General features: G+C 45.6%; 2 protein-coding genes across 4 annotated transcripts in view; one reads left to right on the top strand and one right to left on the bottom strand.

The window, feature by feature from the left end:
* The window catches only part of KPNA7 (karyopherin subunit alpha 7), a 90415-nt gene extending 76291 nt beyond the window's left edge, over positions 1 to 14124 (bottom strand). Inside the window, exon 1 of one of the 2 annotated variants that reach the window (XM_040357058.1) lies at positions 14037 to 14124. The gene's annotated coding sequence lies outside the window, so the exon portion shown is untranslated. The remainder of the gene's footprint in view (positions 1 to 14036) is intronic. The other variant, XM_040357057.1, reaches the window with a different exon arrangement.
* Positions 14125 to 14368: 244 nt separating this feature from the next.
* The window catches only part of ARPC1A (actin related protein 2/3 complex subunit 1A), a 57520-nt gene continuing 51980 nt past the window's right edge, over positions 14369 to 19908 (top strand). The window contains exon 1 of one of the 2 annotated variants that reach the window (XM_040357059.1): positions 14369 to 14478. The gene's annotated coding sequence lies outside the window, so the exon portion shown is untranslated. The remainder of the gene's footprint in view (positions 14479 to 19908) is intronic. The other variant, XM_040357060.1, reaches the window with a different exon arrangement.

Genomic DNA, 19908 nt, shown 5'->3' with positions numbered 1-19908 from the left:
TGCCTGTACTTTGACAATCTTTTCTTCCGGAAGGAAGATCTTTTCCTGAACCGAGTCTATGGAATACCCCAGAAAGACTATCACCTGAGAAGGAATCAAGTTCGATTTTTCTCTGTTTAAAATCCAACCTAATTCCTCCAGATGGGCCTGAGTCCTCCTCAGGTCCCTGTGAAAACGATCCTCTGATTTGGCAAACAGCAGGAGGTCGTCCAGGTATGGGATCACAGATACTCCCTCCATCCTGAGTGGTGCTAGTGCTTCTGCCACTACCTTCGTGAATACTCTGGGGGAGGAGGAGAGCCCGAAGGGGAGGGCTCTGAACTGAAAATGTTTCACCTCCTTCCCCGTCCTGATCGCCAAGCGAAGGAAGCGTTGCAATGAGGCTCTTATTGGGACATGCAGGTATGCATCCATCAGATCTATTGAAGCAAGAAAGCATCCTGAAGGGAGAAGCTTCCTTACTGAATAGATGGAGTCCATCCTGATTTTTTTGTAACGGATTGACTTGTTCAGGATTTTTAAATTCAGAATCAATCTGAAATTTCCTGATGGCTTCCTCACTAAGAACACGTGGGAGTAACACCCCAACCCCTCCTCGTGCTGGGGTACAGGAGTGATAACCCTTTGCTGAAGAAATTCTTCTATTAGTGTCATCATTGCCTGAGATTTCTCCTGATCATTTGGCAACTGAGTCACATAAAACCGGGACGGTGGATTCTCCGAAAATTCCAGTGCGTAGCCCTCTGCGATCACCTTGAGGATGAACGCACTGGAAGTCGCTACTTCCCACTGTGGGAGAAAGGACTGAAGACGCCCTCCCACAGCCGGAAGACCGTCATTGGGGTTTTGAGGGCTGACTGGGGGAATGAAACAACACCCCCGGCTTGCCTCGGCCCCTCGGGGGCCGCCAGGACTTACCACCTCTCTGTGCCTCCTTTGAATTTTGGGACTGGAGAAAAGAACGAAAATTCTTCTTGGTTTGTGGCACTACTTTCTTTAAAGGGAAAGCTTTCTTCCTATCTGCTGTTCTGTCTAGGACTGCCTCTAGACCAGAACCAAACACTAAGTCCCCCTCAAAAGGCAGACCACATAGCTTCACCTTTGAAGCTGCGTCCCCTGACCAAGTCTTAACCCACAAGGCTCTCCTAGCCGAGTTAATTAAGGCCGAGGACCTAGCCGACATCCTTATTGACTCAGCTGAGGCATCCGCCATGTACCCTACAGCATTGACCAATACTGGTAGGGACTCTAGAAGTTCTCTGCGAGGGGTACCTGCCTCAAATATGGCTTTTTAATTTATCCAGCCAATGTTCCAGGTTCCTGGCTACTACTGTAGACGCCATAGCAGGCTTGAGGTTGGCTAGTGTGGAATCCCACGCCTTTTTAAGAAGAGCATCAGCTCTCTTGTCCATGTTATCCTTTAAGGCACCCATGTCCTCAAAAGCTAAATCTGTTACGTGACACTTTTGAAAAAGCTGCGTCAAGTTTGGGTTTCTTATTCCAGACCTGCGCTTCGTCTTCAAACGGGAACCTTCTTTTCAAAGATTTAGAGAAGGGGGCCCTCTCTGGATCCTTCCATTCTCTTCTGACAGCATCCGATAAAACTTTGTGTACTGGAAAGGTCTTGTGTTTAACCTCATCTAACCCCTGGTACATTTTGTCGTGTGACAACTGGGCCTTGTCTTTCTTAATATTAAGGGTAGCATGAATTGTTTTTAGGAGATCTTCTACCTCCTCCAATGACAATTTGTAATGAGAAGAGGATTTATCTCCATCATCGTCCTCCTCTGCATCAGATCCTGAAACCACACTCTTAGGTTCCTCATCCTCAGACTCACTAGCTGCCCCCCCCCCCCTGGGAACTAGTGGAAGCCCTAGGGGTTGAATGTGAAACCGGACGTTTTTCTAGGAAGGAACGGAACGATGAAAAAGTCTGTTCCAATTCCTTCCTAAAGGAGGAAAGCATCTCCTTTGGTTGTTCAGAGGGTGCACTGGCGGAGGCTTCCTCTCTAACCAAATCCACAATGCAGGTTTTGCATAATGGCTTATGCCATGAGCCCTTAAGGGAATCTTTGCAAACGGCACACTCTTTTAGGTGGTGGCAATGCATGCTTAAGCTTTTCTTTACATTTCTGAAAAACATTAAAAGACAACAACACTATGCTTACTTTTTGTATCAGACCATTAGCAAATAAATATGCCACCCACAGCAGTGAACAAAACACCCATTCCCCATCACCGCTGTGCAAACACAAACAAGCATTTCTCCCAAAGACATTTACCAGGGATAGTGCTGCAGGCTCCCCTCCCCCTTAAGGGGCAACAGGAGGGACACAGAACCCAGGAGAGTGGAAACCGCTGTTCCTACCTGGGCCAGGCTGGTGCTTGTGGCTACCGCTCCCGCCACCTCCGCTGCTTCAGCTGGCTCCATGTCTCCCAGCGTATAGCAGCCATCCGGTTCTTCCACGCCACGAGGACCAGAAGTGCACCGCCAAGGCCGCCTCCCCTTCTGCGCTCCAGCAGCTGGAACCGGAAGCTGCCGCGCACCTCCGGAAGTTCCGCCCCCGCGGAAATGACGTCGCCCACCATCCGGAACGGCTCCACGTGAACCCGGAACAGGCACCTGACCTGTTCCTTTAGCCCACGCTAGCCGCCTATGGGGGCAGACACCTCCAGCAGCCTTCGCCCTCACTGGGCTCGAGAAAGGGGAGAGTACCGGAGCATCCCCCACCCGTCAGAGGGGATGCTGGGTCCGCCTAAAATTGAACAAAACCGACCGCAGGTATGCTTTTTGCCATCTCCACATGGAGAGAGTACAGCACACCCCTGGTTCCCTGCAGCGCTTCCACCATGGCCGGAGGAAACACAACAACTGAGGTCATGGTGGAAGTGGGCGGAATTTAAAGCTATAGCTGCAGTGTTTCCTGGGAAGTGGGTGGAGCTGCGCTCTCTCCAAGTGCTGTCCTGAAAGACGAGGCGAGAAAAATACATTTGTCATTGGGACAGAAAGTGAGGTGCAATCTTCTGAACAGATGTGCACAGACAGCAAAACAAATGTTACAGGGGTGATAACCCAACCCTTCCCTCAGTTTTCCGAAAAAAAACTTTAAAGTACCAGTTCAAAATTACAAACAAACAGATTCTACTTAACAAACCTACATTCCCTGTCTTGTTTGCACCGCCTGTATAATGCTGTTCAAAAGTATAGGGCCAAAGGGGCTGGTAATGACCTGGGGGGGGGAAAGGGGGGACCCATGCCATGTTTCTCAATGATTTTCATCCATATTGCAGGGACCAGACATTACATTAAAGCCGCAGTTTTAAATTACTTTTTTCCCCCTTCTAGTAATGTCATTTTGTGCAGGGACAGTTCTAAACACAGGAAACACGTGCCACTTCACAGGCATACTATAGGACACCCAGCAGGTACAATATTAAAAGGAATTTTTCAAAAAAAAAAAAAAAAAAACATTTTCACTTTAAGCATCATTAAAATCACTGCTCCCGAAAAAACGTGAGTTTGTAAAACGTTTTTTTTGCATTGATTCCTGTTCCCTGGGGCAAGACCCGGGTCCCCAAACCCGTTTTAGGACAACAACTTGCATATTAGCCTTTAAAATTAGCACTTGATTGCGAACGGTTGAGTCCCATAGACTTCAATGGGGTTCTAAAGTTTGCACGAACGTTCGGTCCATTCTAAGGTTCTGGTGCGATCTGAACGGGGGGGGGGGGGGTGTTCGTCTCATCCATAGGGTGGGAATATAGGCACTGGGGTTTGCAGCCCAAACATGCCATTTCATCTAAAGAAGTTCTGTTAATCATAACTCTTGACTCAGGAACTTCCCTAAACTTTAAAAGGAAGATCCTTTAACGGTAGAGATCGAAGAGGGGTTCAACTAAGTATTTTGTTCTTCCGGCGGTCCTTAGAAAATCATCATGTTCATGTTATGTCTGACAACATGAATGAATTGTAAGAGTGCAGGTATGGTGCTGTTCTATTAAAGAACAAAGGTGCTTTAAAAAGATGTATAAAGTGACTAGTGCCAAGTATGTTGGTTAATGACTGTGCATAGAAGTGTTTATTGGGATAAATTTACTGTGTTGCACCCTCAGAGTATCTTCTGTGTGTATGGTAAAACATATGGTGTGTGTGTGTGTGTGTGTGTGTGTGTTTAACATTCACATGCGTTTAGTGTTGCTATCTAATGTGCAAAACAAATTGCTTAATACTATGCGATTAATTTATCTGTGAGAATAAAATGCAAACCAGAAAATTTTAGGTAAGAATTTTTGAATAAAAATTCATATGTGAAGTCCTTTTCCACTTTAAATGGTATAATAAACAATACAAACAGTGACTTGTGCTTGTAAAGATTGCTTGTCCTTTTTATTCTCAATCGAGTGATAACAGAGCAAGTGACTGATCCGTGGTCTTATTGTAAATGCACTCACCAGAGATTTCTTACCCCCTACCTGGGGTGTTGCATGGCCACAGTATTTGCCACTGTGTAGCACTCTGGAGGGTGGTCAATCCGTGGTGTTGGCTTTTCTCCAAGTTAATTGTATCGAGAAGAATGCCTGATGTGATACTGTTTAAAAATATTTTATCCCAATAAAAATTGGAAATATACTCACATTACAAAACGATGTAAGACGTGTAATGCAGGCACTGAAAAATCCTATCTGCAGCCCTGACCTGAAGTGATGCGAAGACGTGAAACTCCTCCCTACTCGTTTTGTCACTGACGTCATCTGGAGCGTGCTGACATGTCAGATTTTATATCTGACACAACTGAGAAAGGCGACTGATGGACCTGGCACATCGGATCCTATCCTGGGCAAAATATTTAATTTTTCCTCTTTGGCTCACAAATAGGACTCCATTTCCCCCCCTGTCTTACCCGTGTCTCCCCCCCCCCCTGTATAACTGATCCTGCAGATGCTAGCACAGTTCATAGTTGAATCCACAGATCTATTTTTTTTAAGATTAAAGCGGGAGTTCACCCATTTATAAAAAAAAAAAAATTCTCCCCTTAGCTTCCTGCTCGTTCGGTCTAGGGGAATCGGCTATTTGTATTAAAATATGAGCAGTACTTACCCGTTTTCGAGCTGCATCTTCTTCCGTCGCTTCCGGGTATGGGTCTTCGGGAGCGGGCGTTCCTTCTTGATTGACAGCCTTCCGAGAGGCTTCCGACGGTCGCATCCATCGCGTCACTCGTAGCTGAAAGAAGCCGAACGTCGGTGCGGCTCTATACTGCGCCTGCGCACCGACGTTCGGCTTCTTTCGGAAAATCGTGACGCGATTGATGCGACCGTCGGAAGCCTCTCGGAAGACTGTCAATCAAGAAGGAACGCCCATTCCCGAAGCCCATACCCGGAAGCGACGGAGAGGATGCATCTCGTAAACGGGTAAGTACTGCACATATTTTAAAATAAATAGCCGATTCCCCTAGTAAAAACGAGCAGGAATCTAAGGGGGAAAAGTGCCCTCTAAGGGTGAACCCCCGCTTTAACAATCGGGACGGACTTGGTGTCAAGGGTCCGTCATTCATCTCAACCCAGCATATCTCGACCTGGCGGTCTGTTTTCTCTTGAGGACCTACTAAGACGAAGAGGTCTGTTACAAAAGCTTTTCAATACCCCTTTTATCAAGCAGGAAAAAGGTAACCAGGACAATTTATTCCAAAGTTTTCTAAACTCCTGGTGGTCCAGAATTTTTTTATATATATTTTTTCCAATAGTTTTAATTTATGTTTTACCCGAATGACAACCCCCCTTTTTTTATAAAAATTATTTATTAATATATATATATATATATATATATATATATATATATATATATATATATATATATATATATATATATATATATATATATATATATATATATATATATATATATATATATATACATATACACTGTCAAACGATTAAAAATTTTAATCGCGATTAATCGCATTAATGTCATAGTTAACTCACGATTAATCTATCTAATTTATGACGAATTTCCCCACAAATATCGCACAATTCTGAAAGTGATTAAAATTTATGATCGCTGTTTTCTAGCTGATCTAAAACCATTTTTGACATAAAGGGACACTTTTGGACAATCTACAGTTTTCAGGCAGAAAGAATAGTTTTTATTTTATAAAAGTACATGTAGGACACTGGGCAGACCACTAGGGACAAGGGGGGGGTGTATTTTTTACATACAGTACTGTAATCTATAAGATTACAGTATACTGTGTGTATTGTGTTTGTTTACTTTTTTGAATTTGGCGCCGTTCTCCGCTCCCGTGCGTCGTAACGTCGCAGGGAACGGAGATCGGCGGCACACAGACACTGAATCGCGCTAGGAGGACCCGCCGAGTGAGGAGGACCCGCTCGATCACACAGCGGGGTGGCATCGCTGGATCCAGGGACCAGTAACTTGCCTGTGAATCCAGCGAGAAGGTAAGCCGCGCCGCTGCACACTCTGCACGTCCACCCCGAGCGCTCCCGCGTTAATCGCGCGATAAAAATATTGACGGCGTTAACGCCGTTAATATCGCGTTTAACGCACAGTATAATTATATATATATATATATATATATATATATATATAATTAAAGGACCTTTTTCTTTTTATTAAAGGGCCCAGAGGTCCCCAGGGCCCCGGATGGCTACACCCCTTTTTTTAATATATATTTTTCTTTATTTCTTTTTTGTAAAAGACCCCCCGCTTCTAAATTTGCGGCGGCAGCCCCCCCCCCCGCTTCTCAATTTCAGGCAGCAGCAACCATCCCCCCCCCCCCCCCCCATCTTGGTTCTCTGCTCCAGGGGGCCCATGCCTGAAGCTGTGTAAGTGGCCCCATAATTCTTGATGGTGGCCCTGCCACCCGTTAAGCCCCTGTGCTGCCCACAAATCAGGCTGAAAATCATCAGCGGCAAGCAGCCAGTGACAGTACTGCTTCCCTTCCCAGTGTTTTAAAATGTACAGCACCCCTGGCTTCCCTTTAGACGTGCACTTCTCCCTTCCTGCCACTGGGTGCTGCTTGTATATAAAAGTGAACTAGAATGTGATTTTATAACATCTTCATGTTCTGCTCCTCAAGGTATGTCACTGTTTGCTAATCTATATTGTAAATAGAAGTTTTCTGTAGAATGTGCCCAAAGTCTTTATAATATTTCATGATTCACTGCAGGCCTGGTCAGTGTTTTAAAAAGTTCCTCTATTTTACACATGGCATGGGGTCACAGCACCATCTGTCCATTCTGCTTTACCACCATGGAACGCCATGTGTAAAATAGAGGAACTCTTTAAATCACAGACCAGACCTGCAGTCCAGGCCAGTGTTTCTCAACTCCAGTCCTCAAGGCGCACCAACAGGTCATGTTTTCAGGCTTTTCATTATTTTGCACAGGTGATTTTATCAGTTTCACTGCCTTAGTAATTACCACAGCAGTTTCATCTGAGGGAAATCCTGAAAACATGACCTGTTGAGGACTGGAGTTGAGAAACACTGGTCCAGGCCGAGTAAGGCCTCAGAGCACATGGCATTACTGTCTGTATTTAACTGCTTGATGGGCTTATTTTTGGCCTGGCTGGTTCACATGTATGTGTTTTGGCAGCCCACATTTGCGCAGGCACAGCAGCCCATTCATTTGAATGGGCCGCCATGCCTGCGTTTCCTGCAAAGAAAAGCACATGCCTCATGCAATAGGCTGCGCACACGGCACACCTATGCCCATCAAGCACTGAAATACAGCACTGTGTCCATTCTGCTGTCTGCTGTGACTTATCTGCAGTTCCCGCACCGTCATACTTGCTGCATTTTTAGACGTTTAGGTCACGCTTTTAAAAACAGTGCGTTTGTGTGTGCAAGAACTGCAGGTAAGTAGCATGGTGCAAAAGCAGAATGGATTTCAAGGCAACTGTATTTTTAAAATGCTGAATGCACCTTTTTTCTGCAGGAAACAAAGGCATGACAGCCCATTCAAATCAATGGGCTGCTGTACCTGCACAAATGAGGACCGCCAAAACATACATGTAACCAGCCAGGCCCAAAATAAGCTGGAGGGGGGGCCCAAATAAAGAAAAATGTTTGCCCAGGGCCCAAACCATATTAAAGACGGCCCTGGACGATGTCAGTGGTGACCATGCCCGCTGACGTCTGATATTGGCTAAAAATCAGACGTATAGCGATACATTTGCCATCTGTCCTGGCGGATCGGGTGAGATCTGATAACGGACATGCTATCCGTTTTCCTATGGAGAGATCAGACGATTCGGCAGTGCTCGACATGCCCCTCCCTGCTCAGTGAGGAGAGAAGGACCTGTCATCCACCGGATCAGAGGAGAGCTCCCCCGCTGAGTTGGCAGACTGCAATTCAACAGATCCGCCCCGTGTGAAAGGGGCCTTAGTCAAAAAAGACTAAAACATTGTCAAAATTAACACTTTGTGGAGTCCATGACTAATAGGTGTCCTGTGGACAGATTCTGCCACCGGAGCTGTGGATCTATGCAGCTCCTCCAGAGTTGCCATGGGCCTCTTGGCTGCTTCCGATTAATGCCCTTCTTGCCCTGGCCTGTCAGTTTAGGTGGAGGGCCATGTCTTGGCAGGTTTGGAGTTGTGCCACAGTCTTTCCATTTTTGGATGATAGATTGAACAGAGCTCTGTGAGATGTTCAAAGCTTTTTCCTTTGCCTTCATGATGCAGTTTGCCCACTAAGGTTCTTTAACAAACCTATGAGGGCTTCACAGAACAGCTGTATTTATACTGAGATAAAGTTACACAGATGGACTATTCACCAATTAGGTGACTTCTGAAGGCAATAGGTTCCACTAGATTTTAGTTGGCGGTATAAGAGTAAAGGGGGAGGGGAGCAAATACAAGCCACACTTTTCAGAAAAAAATTTGAAAACCCATTTCCACTTCACAATTATGTGCCACTGTGTCGGTCCATCACATAAAATCCCAATAAAGTACATTTACGTTTTTGGTTGTACAATGACAATGTGAATAAGTATGAATACTTTTTCAAGGCACAGCAAGCGCAAGCCAAGGTTTGGCTTCAATCGCGTTAGTACAGCCAACGCTCCCCTCCCCCCAGACTGACTATGCTGCTGTCCAAATGTGTCCCTGTGCTCCTTCATCTAGAGTGTAGGCACTGCAATATAGGTGGTGTTACAAGCGAGGTCAGCAGGTGAAACAAAAGGGAAGAAAAAAAATAAATAAAAATAATGCAGTCACACCCAAGTGTTGGTAAACTGCAATACAATACATTTGAGTTTTTACATTTTGTTTGAGTTTAAAAAGTATAACACCTTTTAGTTTTGGATAGAGCGGAGAGAAATTAAAACCTGTTAGTTTTGCTTGCCGTCTGTTCCTATTTTTTATTGTCTTGTTTAATTTCACTTTCAATGATTATGGTAAAGTAGGAGAAAACTTCCATCTCCGACCTATAGGTACTGTAAATATCTGCTAAACGTGCACATTTAGATCTTTACTGTACATGTAGCTGTTGACATCACTGGTGCATGCACTCTGAAGCAACGCCCACCTGGGTCGTTCCTTCAGAGTACTATGCCGTAAACAGTGACCTCATTGCGGCTCCTGCCAGTCACAGTGCCAAAGTCCGTGGACCAGATGAAGATGGAAGTGCCTGCAATGCTGACAGCTCGGCACTGGAAAGCAAGGTTTTTTTTAGGCAAGTTTAACATAATGTGCCAATATGCATTACCTTACTGGCAACATCTTTTACCCGGAGTCTCAGGACAGCTACCAAGGATCCTTTCTTCTAAGGAAACACTGCCCAGACTAGATTTAAAAAGGCCTGCCAGCTCCTCAGTTCTTAAAGAGCAACTCCGGCCAGCTGGGGAGACACAAGAACACATCATACACCATAAAATACGTTTATGGTTCCCAAGTCAGGGTGGGTACATGGGGCTTTCCTGAAAAACTCCTTTAAAAATCTATTACCAGTAAGCAACACATTTTCCCATAGCGTCTTTCAGGACAACCACCTATGAGAGGATAAGCAAGCACTAACCCTTATGCCGCGTACAGACGGTCGTTTTTTGTGATGAAAAAAAACAAAGTTTTAAAAAACGTCATTTAAAATGACCGTGTGTGGGCAAAATGTCGTTTTATGTCTTCAAAAAAAACGACCAAAAAAAAAAATTCTAACATGCTCGAATTTTTTGTGTCGTTTTTCAAAACGTCGTTTTTTGTTTCACAGAAATTGACCGTGTGTAGCAAAAAACGACGTTTAAAAACCTGCACATGCCCAGAAGCTAGTTATGAAGTGAGCTTCAATGGAAAAAAGTGGTGAAACGTAACCTCGCTTTGCTAGAGCATTGTGAAAAAACGATGGTGTGTAGGCAACATCGTTTTTAAAAATGATGTTTCAAAAACGTTGTTTTATTTCATGATTTAAAACGTTGTTTTGTTTTATTTCATCACAAAAAACGACCGTCTGTACGCGGCATTAGAGTGGGACTACAGCTTACAGGACTGTGTCCAAAGAGCCTGATCCTTTGCTGACAAGCTCGGCCTCTAGTGTCAGGTAAAAGGTGGGTGAGCAGAATCACGTTGCCGCTGCACAGATCTGGCGCTGAGTAGCATCAGCCTCAGAGATCTCCCTACATATAGGCTTGTCCGATTGTTGGCTTATGCCATCTTGTCCAGGTACTGCTAGAGATTTTAACCCTTACTTTTGTCCCTGCAATAGAACAAGGAAGGAATCCCCTTATCGACACATGAAACAAAGTTTGAAGGAAAGTCCCACAAGGGCTTGCAATAAGTAAAGTTTGGTCCTACTTTGGACCTCAAACTGGTCCAGCTGCCGCAACACCTCAAATATCAGGTACGTGAAGCATAAAATATCTTCAGTGATCCCTCTTAGTAGCCAGACCACCAGGTGCCCAGAGCCCTCAGGACAGAGACATTTAGTCCTTTAAGCCAGTGTGATACAATGACAGTAGTGTTCTTTGCCCACCGGAAAGACTGCGGGTGGGCGAGATGGCATAGCACCTGGGGAAACACCAGCTCTCAGCGACGACATCTACCCAGGAGTGCCAACCCTATACCAGTTCAGGTATAAAGAGGAAGTTTGTGAGGAAACAGTTCCCGGAGGAAACTCAAGACCCCAGGGTTAACCACCCTATAGACAGTCAAGATGGAAGAGCCCACAACTGCAAGAGGGTGGCTCCACTGAGAAATTTTGTAACAAGGAGGCTTACTAGATTCCCCATCCAGGCCTTCTCCCACTTGAAATCTGTGCATCTTACTAGGGTCTGGTCACCTGAAGGCCTTTAACCCTCTGATGCCATACCCTTATATTGGACCCTGTTCACCAGAGGTCCCTTGTTTAGTTTCCTATATCGGGTGCATACAGGTGATGTGGCTTCAGGCATCATCTGGCCGGCAACCCTGCAATTTCAAAAACTAGTGAAACATGCAGGGTGCTAGCTTGGTTTAGATTGCATCTCAAGACCTCAACACTCCTGGATCATGAGTGCACACCACCCAGCCAATGTGCCAGGTATATCAAATGCCAGCATGCATTTGGGGCATGCAAGATACCTCACGCAAACACCAGGAGAACCCACAACTTGATGCATGCACTAGAATGTTGGAGATCTGGACTAGCCACACCAATGTTGCCAGGCAGAAGTGTCAGCCACCCAGGCCTTCTCCCATGGATAGCCTCACCAGAGTCACCAGGGGACCACTCAGAGAACCGACTCTCAGCCTCATCAAATCAGGTCACCGCAGAGCTGAAGTGTTAACCGCTGAGCCACTGCATAGTGACTTGTCAAAAAGGTCAGAAGGAGCCGACATTAGGTTAAGAACCTATGCCTCCCCAGCAAGACTCCTATGGCTGCACGGGTTGTGAGCCATGACTGCCTTACCATTGTTGCCTTTCGGCAGCCAGCCTCGTGTTTTACCACAGTGTAATTTCAGCCATACACCTCATGCAGGAGGGAGGAAAAGGTTTCCCCTTCACCTAGTCCCTACTGGTTATAAGGGGAAAATTAAAAATAAAGGGATGTGCATGGAAGCAAACACTTCAGGCTTGCCTGTGAGGTGCTGGGGCATGCTTCCGCTGCCTGCACAGGTGTCAGAGGAGTCCATTTCACCCCTTTGATGGTCCACAGCCTTTTGAACACCAGCATCCCTGAAACATTGCCCACTGCTCTGTTCCACCAGGAGGTGCATGTACTGTGTAATACCTAGGACACGCACGGCTTTCCCTCATTGGGATTTGAACTTGGGTCCCCAGCAAACCAGTCAGAGCCCTTAGCATCTGTATACAAGTAAAAATGCGCAAGAAGCCAGAACAACAAGTATCAAATCAGTATTGAGATTACTATATGTACAGTAAAAAACAGTGAGAGTCCAAACTGATAATGTAAGGAGTCCAGGGGCGAGAAAAGGATGGTGTAGCAGGGGTAAGGGCTACACTCTCGGCTGTAACCAGAGGGAAAAGGAAACCATGTTCCAGTTCTACAGGAAAAACACAAGGGGAGAGGCGCCTCTGGGTGTAGGAGTTTTAAAACAATTTAATAGAAAAGCAGTAAACATAGGCCACTCACATTTTCGTGGTAAAAATTAGGCATAGAAATTCCCAAAACAAGGGAGGGAGATCATCAGGTCCGTCAATCCATTCTTGGCCCTGCTGGGGCGCTGTGTTCTGGGCACAGAGTGTATTCCTTCACCGCAGCCGGCTTCATCTATCAGCGGCGTGATCCAACTTCATGCAGCATAGCACCCAAGCAGGACCAAGAAAGGATTGATGGACCCGGTGACCTCCCTCCCTTGTTTTGGGAGGGAGGTCTTCCCTTGTGTTTTTGTCTTTAGCCTCTAAACCACCATCCATGCTTTCTGTTTGCACCATATGGATACTGCAACCAGCATGCCCCATAAGTGACCCTGCTGGATGGTTCCAGTGGGCTAGCATAGAGCGCAATAGCTACGCCCCCTAATGCGCTGCAGCTTCCTCTTTCCCTTACACATACTAGCCATGCTGTCAGCAGGGAAAGCATGCCAACTATGCAACCCGTGCTTAAGGGGCCAACAGTACTGCAGTCCTGGCTATCCCCAGGTACTGGGGGACAGCATTACTCACCCACTCGGCAGGTGGAGGCTCTGGTGCCTTTGGCATGTAAATAAAAAGGGGTGACCAGCAGGAAAGGGTACAGTACCCTACTACCACCACTGGTGAGGCACAGTATGGGTCTGTAGGATTTACCACCTGCCAGGCAACCCCATTTCTGTGAGGGAGTCCAAGCCCTGGGACCTCCCTCCCAGACCTGTAGGGAACCACCCAGCCATAAAAAAGAGGGAATCCCACCTGTGGATCTGCAGGTGACAGACATGTGAATACACCGCTCCTAAAGCACCCCTTTCCCATTGAAATCAATGGAAACTGCAAAGCGCCTTGGCAGCAGTGATTTGTGGGCACTTTTAACCCTTTATTCAGCCACTAGCAGGAGTTAAAAGCACCCCTCTAGCAACTGAAAAACACCAGTAAAGCACAGCTAGTTTAGCAGCGCTTTACCAGCATCTTTCAGGCACTGGCAGCATGAAAGGGTTCTCACTTTTGTGCAAACCAATACATACACGCTTTTTGGGATATTGCATAAATCAATTAAATTTGATATATTTTAGAGTATAAAGAAATTGTTCCATCTTGGAGAATATATATATATATATATATATATATCAATTTTATATCAGGTAAAGTAATGCAGTGCCATATCACAAAAGCTAAGCTAAAGCTTCCAGAGCCAAAGTGGTTAGTTTGCAGGGATCTCCTCACTTCCTGGTTGGTTTTGGAGACCAGAAGTGAAGGAAAATCTCCAAAAAGGAGACACAATCCAAAGAGGGCGGGGATTTTTTGCCTTTCGTTCCACTTTAACATCACTTGAGCCACGAACACCCAAGGACTACCATTTGTGTTCTTGTTGGTTTAGCGATATTCTAAGGATTTATAATAAAACAAGCTAAACAATCCAAACAGTGTCCACTAGGTCTCCTCTGCGCTCTTACCGAACACAAGCTTCTCTGCAGCCGCCCTCACCACACACTGTCTGTGCTCGTTTTATAACACCTGGCTGGGCGCGGCCGCCATCTAATCAGCAATGTTTCAATTGACATAAACTAATGGCGGCTCTTATAAAGTCAGGAGCCTGGAATCAAGGAGCGCTGTGAGGGAACCGTATAACGTGTATAGTTCCCCTCCCTTCCATGACGGTGTGACTAATATGCCAGGTTTATGACAACACTTCCATCACTGACTCCACTTCTACACACTAACACCAATGACACGTGACGTCATTGGGCCGCGCATGGGCTCCAGTCTTGTGTGGTTTGGGAGGTGGCCGGGTTGTGCACTGAGCATGCGCACTGCCATTTCGCTTCCTGTTCCAGACTCCATTGTATCGGTGGATTCGCGTTGACTGACCAGAGTCCGCGAACCTTTCTATCCCCGGTGAGTGACGGTCAGTGGTGTAGACTGGGAATAGGTAGAGATGTGAAGGGGCGGACATTTCTGGCGATAGCCGGCAGCAGGCGGGCAAGTGAGGGGAAGGGGATGTGGGAGAGGTCAGGTCTCCTGTGAGGTGTCCTTCCATTACCTGGCAGCCAATCATTGTATGCTGCATGCCATTTCTTCATGGCTGCTTCTTTACAGCATTGTGAATTGGTTGGCATTGTTGTGGGTTTACTAGTGAATAGATGCTTTGCCCATGCAGAACAGACGACAGGTTCACTTTAGGAGCTCCAGTCTCCTGTGTAACAATAAAACGTCTGCAGCTACAAAATGTGTATAACTATACAGCCACAATCCAGGGATGTGCTCACCCCAGCCGTTTTCACCAATCATCTTGTCTTCCGTGCCAGCATCTTAACTGTGGGCACCTGCTTGTGGCAGCTTGTCAATGGCCCCAGTCTTCTGGGACTCCTACAGGGAGAACTTCTGATCGCCTAGGTGATCGGAGCGCAAAGTGGGAGCAGCTGCCTGTCAAAAATCGTGTACCCAACCCCACACTCCTCAGCCTTAAAGCGGAGTTCCACCCATATAAAAGTCAGCAGCTACAAAAAGTGTGACTTTTAATAATCGGACACTCGCCTGTCCCACTGTCCAGTGATGTAGGCGCGCGTGGTGGCTTCACAGCTGGGCCCACACTGCGCATGCGCTGTGATTGGCCCTGGCAATCTTCTGGGACCTGTGATGTGTCCCAGAAGATTGCACGGAAGGAGGGGGGAGTGGTTAACTTCCTTTTGGCGCCGCGTAACCCCGCAAGAAAGTGGGAGCTGGCTGCCTCTAAAAAGAGAGTATCTGCCCCCCCCCCCCCCCTCAAAAAAAGACATGCCAAATTTGGCATGTAAGGGGGTCATCTTCACTTAAAGCAGAAGTTCAATTTTGGGTGGAACTCCGCTTTAAAGAAGAACTTCCCCTCTTGGGTGGTTTTTTTTTTTTTTTTTTTTACCCCAATTTATTCTCTGCATTGGGGTAAAAACTTTCTGTATATAGGATCCCTCAGCCCCACCATCCTTTTACTTATCTGAGCCTGATCTTGATCCAGTGCTCTGCACGAGAGCAGCAGCGATATCTGCTCTTTCCCCCCTCACAGGACAGGTTGATGGCAGTGGGAGCCATTGGCTCCTGCTCTTGTCAAATAAATCCTATGATGAGGGCATTGGGGTCAGTGCCAAGTTACATCTATAGATGCACACAGTGCGACTTGGCCCCATCCCCCACTCACTCGTAATTGAGTTCAAGCCTACATGAGTGACCCCATATGGAACGACTTTCTATGGTGCACACTTGCAGAAGAGGAGGAGCCCGGAGCATCGGCGGGGGACCCCAGAATAGGAGGATCGGGGCTTCTCTGTGCAAAACTACTCCATAGAGCAAGTATGTATATTATTATTATAGAGAAAGTATGTATATTATTATTATTATTATTATTATTATAAAGTATGTATATATATATATATATATATATATAGATATATGTGTGTATATATATATATATATATATATATATATATACACATATACACACTTTAACAATCACTTTGTCCATACTTCTTCTTTTGTGGGTCACAGGAGTACACTTGTGCTTTCCTGTGACCCAAATGTAACTAATATCAGGCTGTTGCTTGCTTTCAGCTGACGTCACAGAGCTGCTCTAGGAAGGAACCCAACTATATTCTCAGGATCCACCCAGATACCTGATTGACAAGCTAGCTATGGCTCTCTGCGACCTGTTTTGGCCATACTTCTCCTATGGATCACAAAAGTGCAGTTCTTCAGTTGACAGCAGGCTTAAAGGGGTTGTAAAGGTAAAAAGAAATTCCCTAAATGGCTTCCTTTACCTTAGTGCAGTCCTCCTTCACTTACCTCATCCTTCAATTTTGCTTTTAAATGTCCTTATTTCTTCTGAGAAATCCTCACTTCCTGTTCTTCTGTCTGTAACTACACACCGTAATGCGAGGCTTTCTCTCTGGTGTGGAGAAAGCCTCTTGAGGGGGCGAGTAGGAGAGTCAGGACGCTCTCTACTTTGCAGATAGAGAAAGGAGCTGCTTGCCCCCTCCCCCCCTCAAGAGGCTTTCTCCACACCAGGGCGAAAACCTCGCATTACTGTGTAGAGTTACAGACAGAAGAACAGGAAGTGAGGATTTCTCAGAAGAAATAAGGACATTTAAAAGCAAAATCGAAGATTGAGGTAAGTGAAGGAGGACTGCACTAAGGTAAAGGAAGCTATTTAGGGGAATTTTTTTATTTATTTTTTCCCTTTACAACCCCTTTAAGCCCACTGACTTTATGGTCAGGATCTACCCAGATGCCTGGACCAGCAGCTGGCTCCACCTCTCAACAAGCTACTGGGAGACAGAGCCAGCCCCTCCTGCCCACTCCCCAGCCCACCGCTCCAGTGAGCATGGGAGGGGAAGAGCGGAGGGCAGTGACTGAGAGTCACCACACTCCACTCTGGATCAGCGGTGATCAGCAGTCATGTGATGGCTCTGTTCGTGGCCTTAGAACCAATGTGGGGAGGATTCAGCATTGAGGCAAGTATGGATGTGTTTGTTTGCCCCCCCCCCCCCATACTTTAAAGCGGTACTAAAGTTCAGTTTTCAAATACTGTCAGCAGACACATTCTTTACTGCAGAAGAAACATGCAGTGTTCTGCAAAAAAAAAAAGAAGCTAGCTACCTGCTTTGGAATGTACGCTGAGCTATGCAAACATAGCTCAGTTTACATTCTGACAGCAACTGTGTGCTGGGATGACGTTTGCAGTCCGGTACCCAGAAGATGCCAGTCAGAGATGTTGGGTCATTGAATAAGTAAATATCATGGAATTTAGCTCCTAGGTGTTGCATTAACCCACTGTAAAGCACACATTTTTAGCATGCATTACTGCAACATTTTGAAAGACACGCCAGACACGTCCAATGCACCACATTTGGTGGTATTCTTCTTTTTTTTTTTTTTTTTATAATTGTTTATTTAAGGCTTATGAGACGTGTCCATCAATAATAATCAGATCAGTAGTGAAAAATACAGGTAAGGTAGACATAGGCCTATTCAAGCACACTCATACTTACCGTATGCGTGTGCTTGAATAGGCCTATGTCTACCTTACCTGTATTTTTCACTACTGATCTGATTATTATTGATGGACACGTCTCATAAGCCTTAAATAAAGAATTGTAAAAAAAAAGAAGAATCGCTTGTATATCAAAGCGAACCTTGGTTTGAGAGTAACTTTGGGAGCGTTTTGCAAGACAAGCAAAATTTTTAAAATAAATTTTTCCTTGATATACAAGCGATGTCTTGATATAAGAGTAGCGTCTTGTAACAACTGAGTATAAAAGAGAAGAGAGGCGCCTCTAAGTCTAGCAATATGGTTACATTTATTGAAGGCTACACTTAGAGGCGCCTCTCTTCTCTTTTATACTCTGTAGCTCCTGCTGGATTTTGCTTCTAATCCCCTTGTGGAGGCTTCACATTTGTGGATGGACATTTTATGGTTACACCAATTGCTATAATCTTTTTATATGGACTATAAACTGAAGGGCCTATGAATAAATGGTTGCGGAACAAATCATCTGCGTTTCCATTATTTCTTATGGAGAAATTTGCTTTGATATATGAGTGCTTTGGATTACAAGCATGTTTACAGAGCGAATTATGCTCGCAATCCAAGGTTTTACTGTATAGAGAAATGCCGTCTTATACATGGTGCAGGCCTCTAGCATAAAGGGATATTATGTACATATGCAAGAGAATGACCTGACAGGACGTGGAATGCCTTAGGGTCTCATGCACGCTAGACATTTGGCCATCTCTACTGGACACCTTTCCTCCTGGCAGCAGTGTTTTGGCAGAAAAAACTCTTGCCCCTTGTAAACGCGTGTAATGCTCTTTGGAGTTGATTAATTTCATTAGCCAGAATAATAATTTATTGTGGCCATTGAAATTAATGCTAAACATGCCTAGACTTAAAGGAGTTCTCTGACCTAAAACTTTTAACCCCCGCTGTGCCCAGGCTGTAAAAATATACAAAATAAACTGTCACTTACCTGCCTACGATCCCCCGTTGTTCCGATATCGCCGTCCCGTTCTCCGGTCCCGGTCTCTTCCGCTTCCTGTGTGTCGGTGACTCATAGTGCGCTCAGCCTATCAGCGGCCGCGACGGGACATTGCTGCGGCCGCTGATAGGCTGAGCGCACTATGAGTCACCGACCCCCAGGAAGCGGAAGGGGCCCGGGACCGGAGAACGGGACGGCGATATCGGAACAACGGGGGATCGTAGGCAGGTAAGTGACAGTTTATTTTGTATATTTTTACAGCCCGGGCACAGCGGGGGTTAAAAGTTTTAGGTCAGAGAACTCCTTTAATGCACACTTACAAGCGTCAATTGTTTTATTTTTTTTCTGCCAAAATGCTGCTGCTCCTGGACACTATGGCAGTGTGTTTTTTATTTAAAATTAACATTGGATGTACAATGTACGAAGTTTAAAAAGTAACAAAGAACTGTCACTCGAGTGTGTTTTCATAAACTAGAAGCAAAAGCCAGAAACTGGCTTGGACGCCAACACTCGTGGAAGTAGATGGGGGGTAAAGTGCAGGAAGGCGGGGTTCCAGGGAGAGGAAAGGAATGAAACTAAGAGGGGGAAGGAACAATGCCCAGGAACAGACTACTATCTTCTGGAGGTAGTATAGGAATACCTCCACACACTTGGTATTCTATGAATAAAAACAAAGCTTCTTACTCAGCCAATCAGAGGAAGCTTTGTATTCATTCATAAAATACAAAGATCTCTGTGAAAGGCTGAGCACCACCACCACAGCCTCACTCAATTTTGTTCCTGGAGTGGCAAGGGAATTTCCCATCCCACAGCCGGAACACATCATTGTATATTGTATGTAGCTGAGGCTAAATGCAGTCTATAGAAAGCTGAGAGCCACTGTGTTCTAGGACTCCTTCACACATGTGTCAATACCTGGTGTCTATGTAGCATGTATTTAGCATTTTTAAAGCCTCATAACCACCCTTCAACACCTGCCAGTAATATTACAATGGCACCACACAGTGGTTTTCACACATGAGCAGTAGCATTGTGTTAAAAAATTAAGCAGCAAGTCGCTTTCATGAGGCATTGACGCTTGTCAGCCGCTTCCATTGATTTGAATGGTAATGCTCTGTAACGGCACGCATTATAAAGTGTTAGCTGGGCGCTGGGAAAGTGGCTCTGGAGGTTCCTGTATCCCAGAATGCACTGGGAAATAGAGAACTAGGACAGAGCAGCTCCAGGACACTTCCTGGTAATACAGAGCAGCTGTGTGGTGACACCATTTGCTTTTGTGTGCAGATAAAAGCATCAAGAAAGCCAGAAATACTGTCCGTCA

This window comes from Rana temporaria, chromosome 6 (assembly GCF_905171775.1).
Source record: "Rana temporaria chromosome 6, aRanTem1.1, whole genome shotgun sequence".
Lineage (NCBI taxonomy): Eukaryota > Metazoa > Chordata > Amphibia > Anura > Ranidae > Rana > Rana temporaria.
Note: the sequence above shows the minus strand (reverse complement) of the source record. Positions and strands in the feature narration are given on the sequence as shown.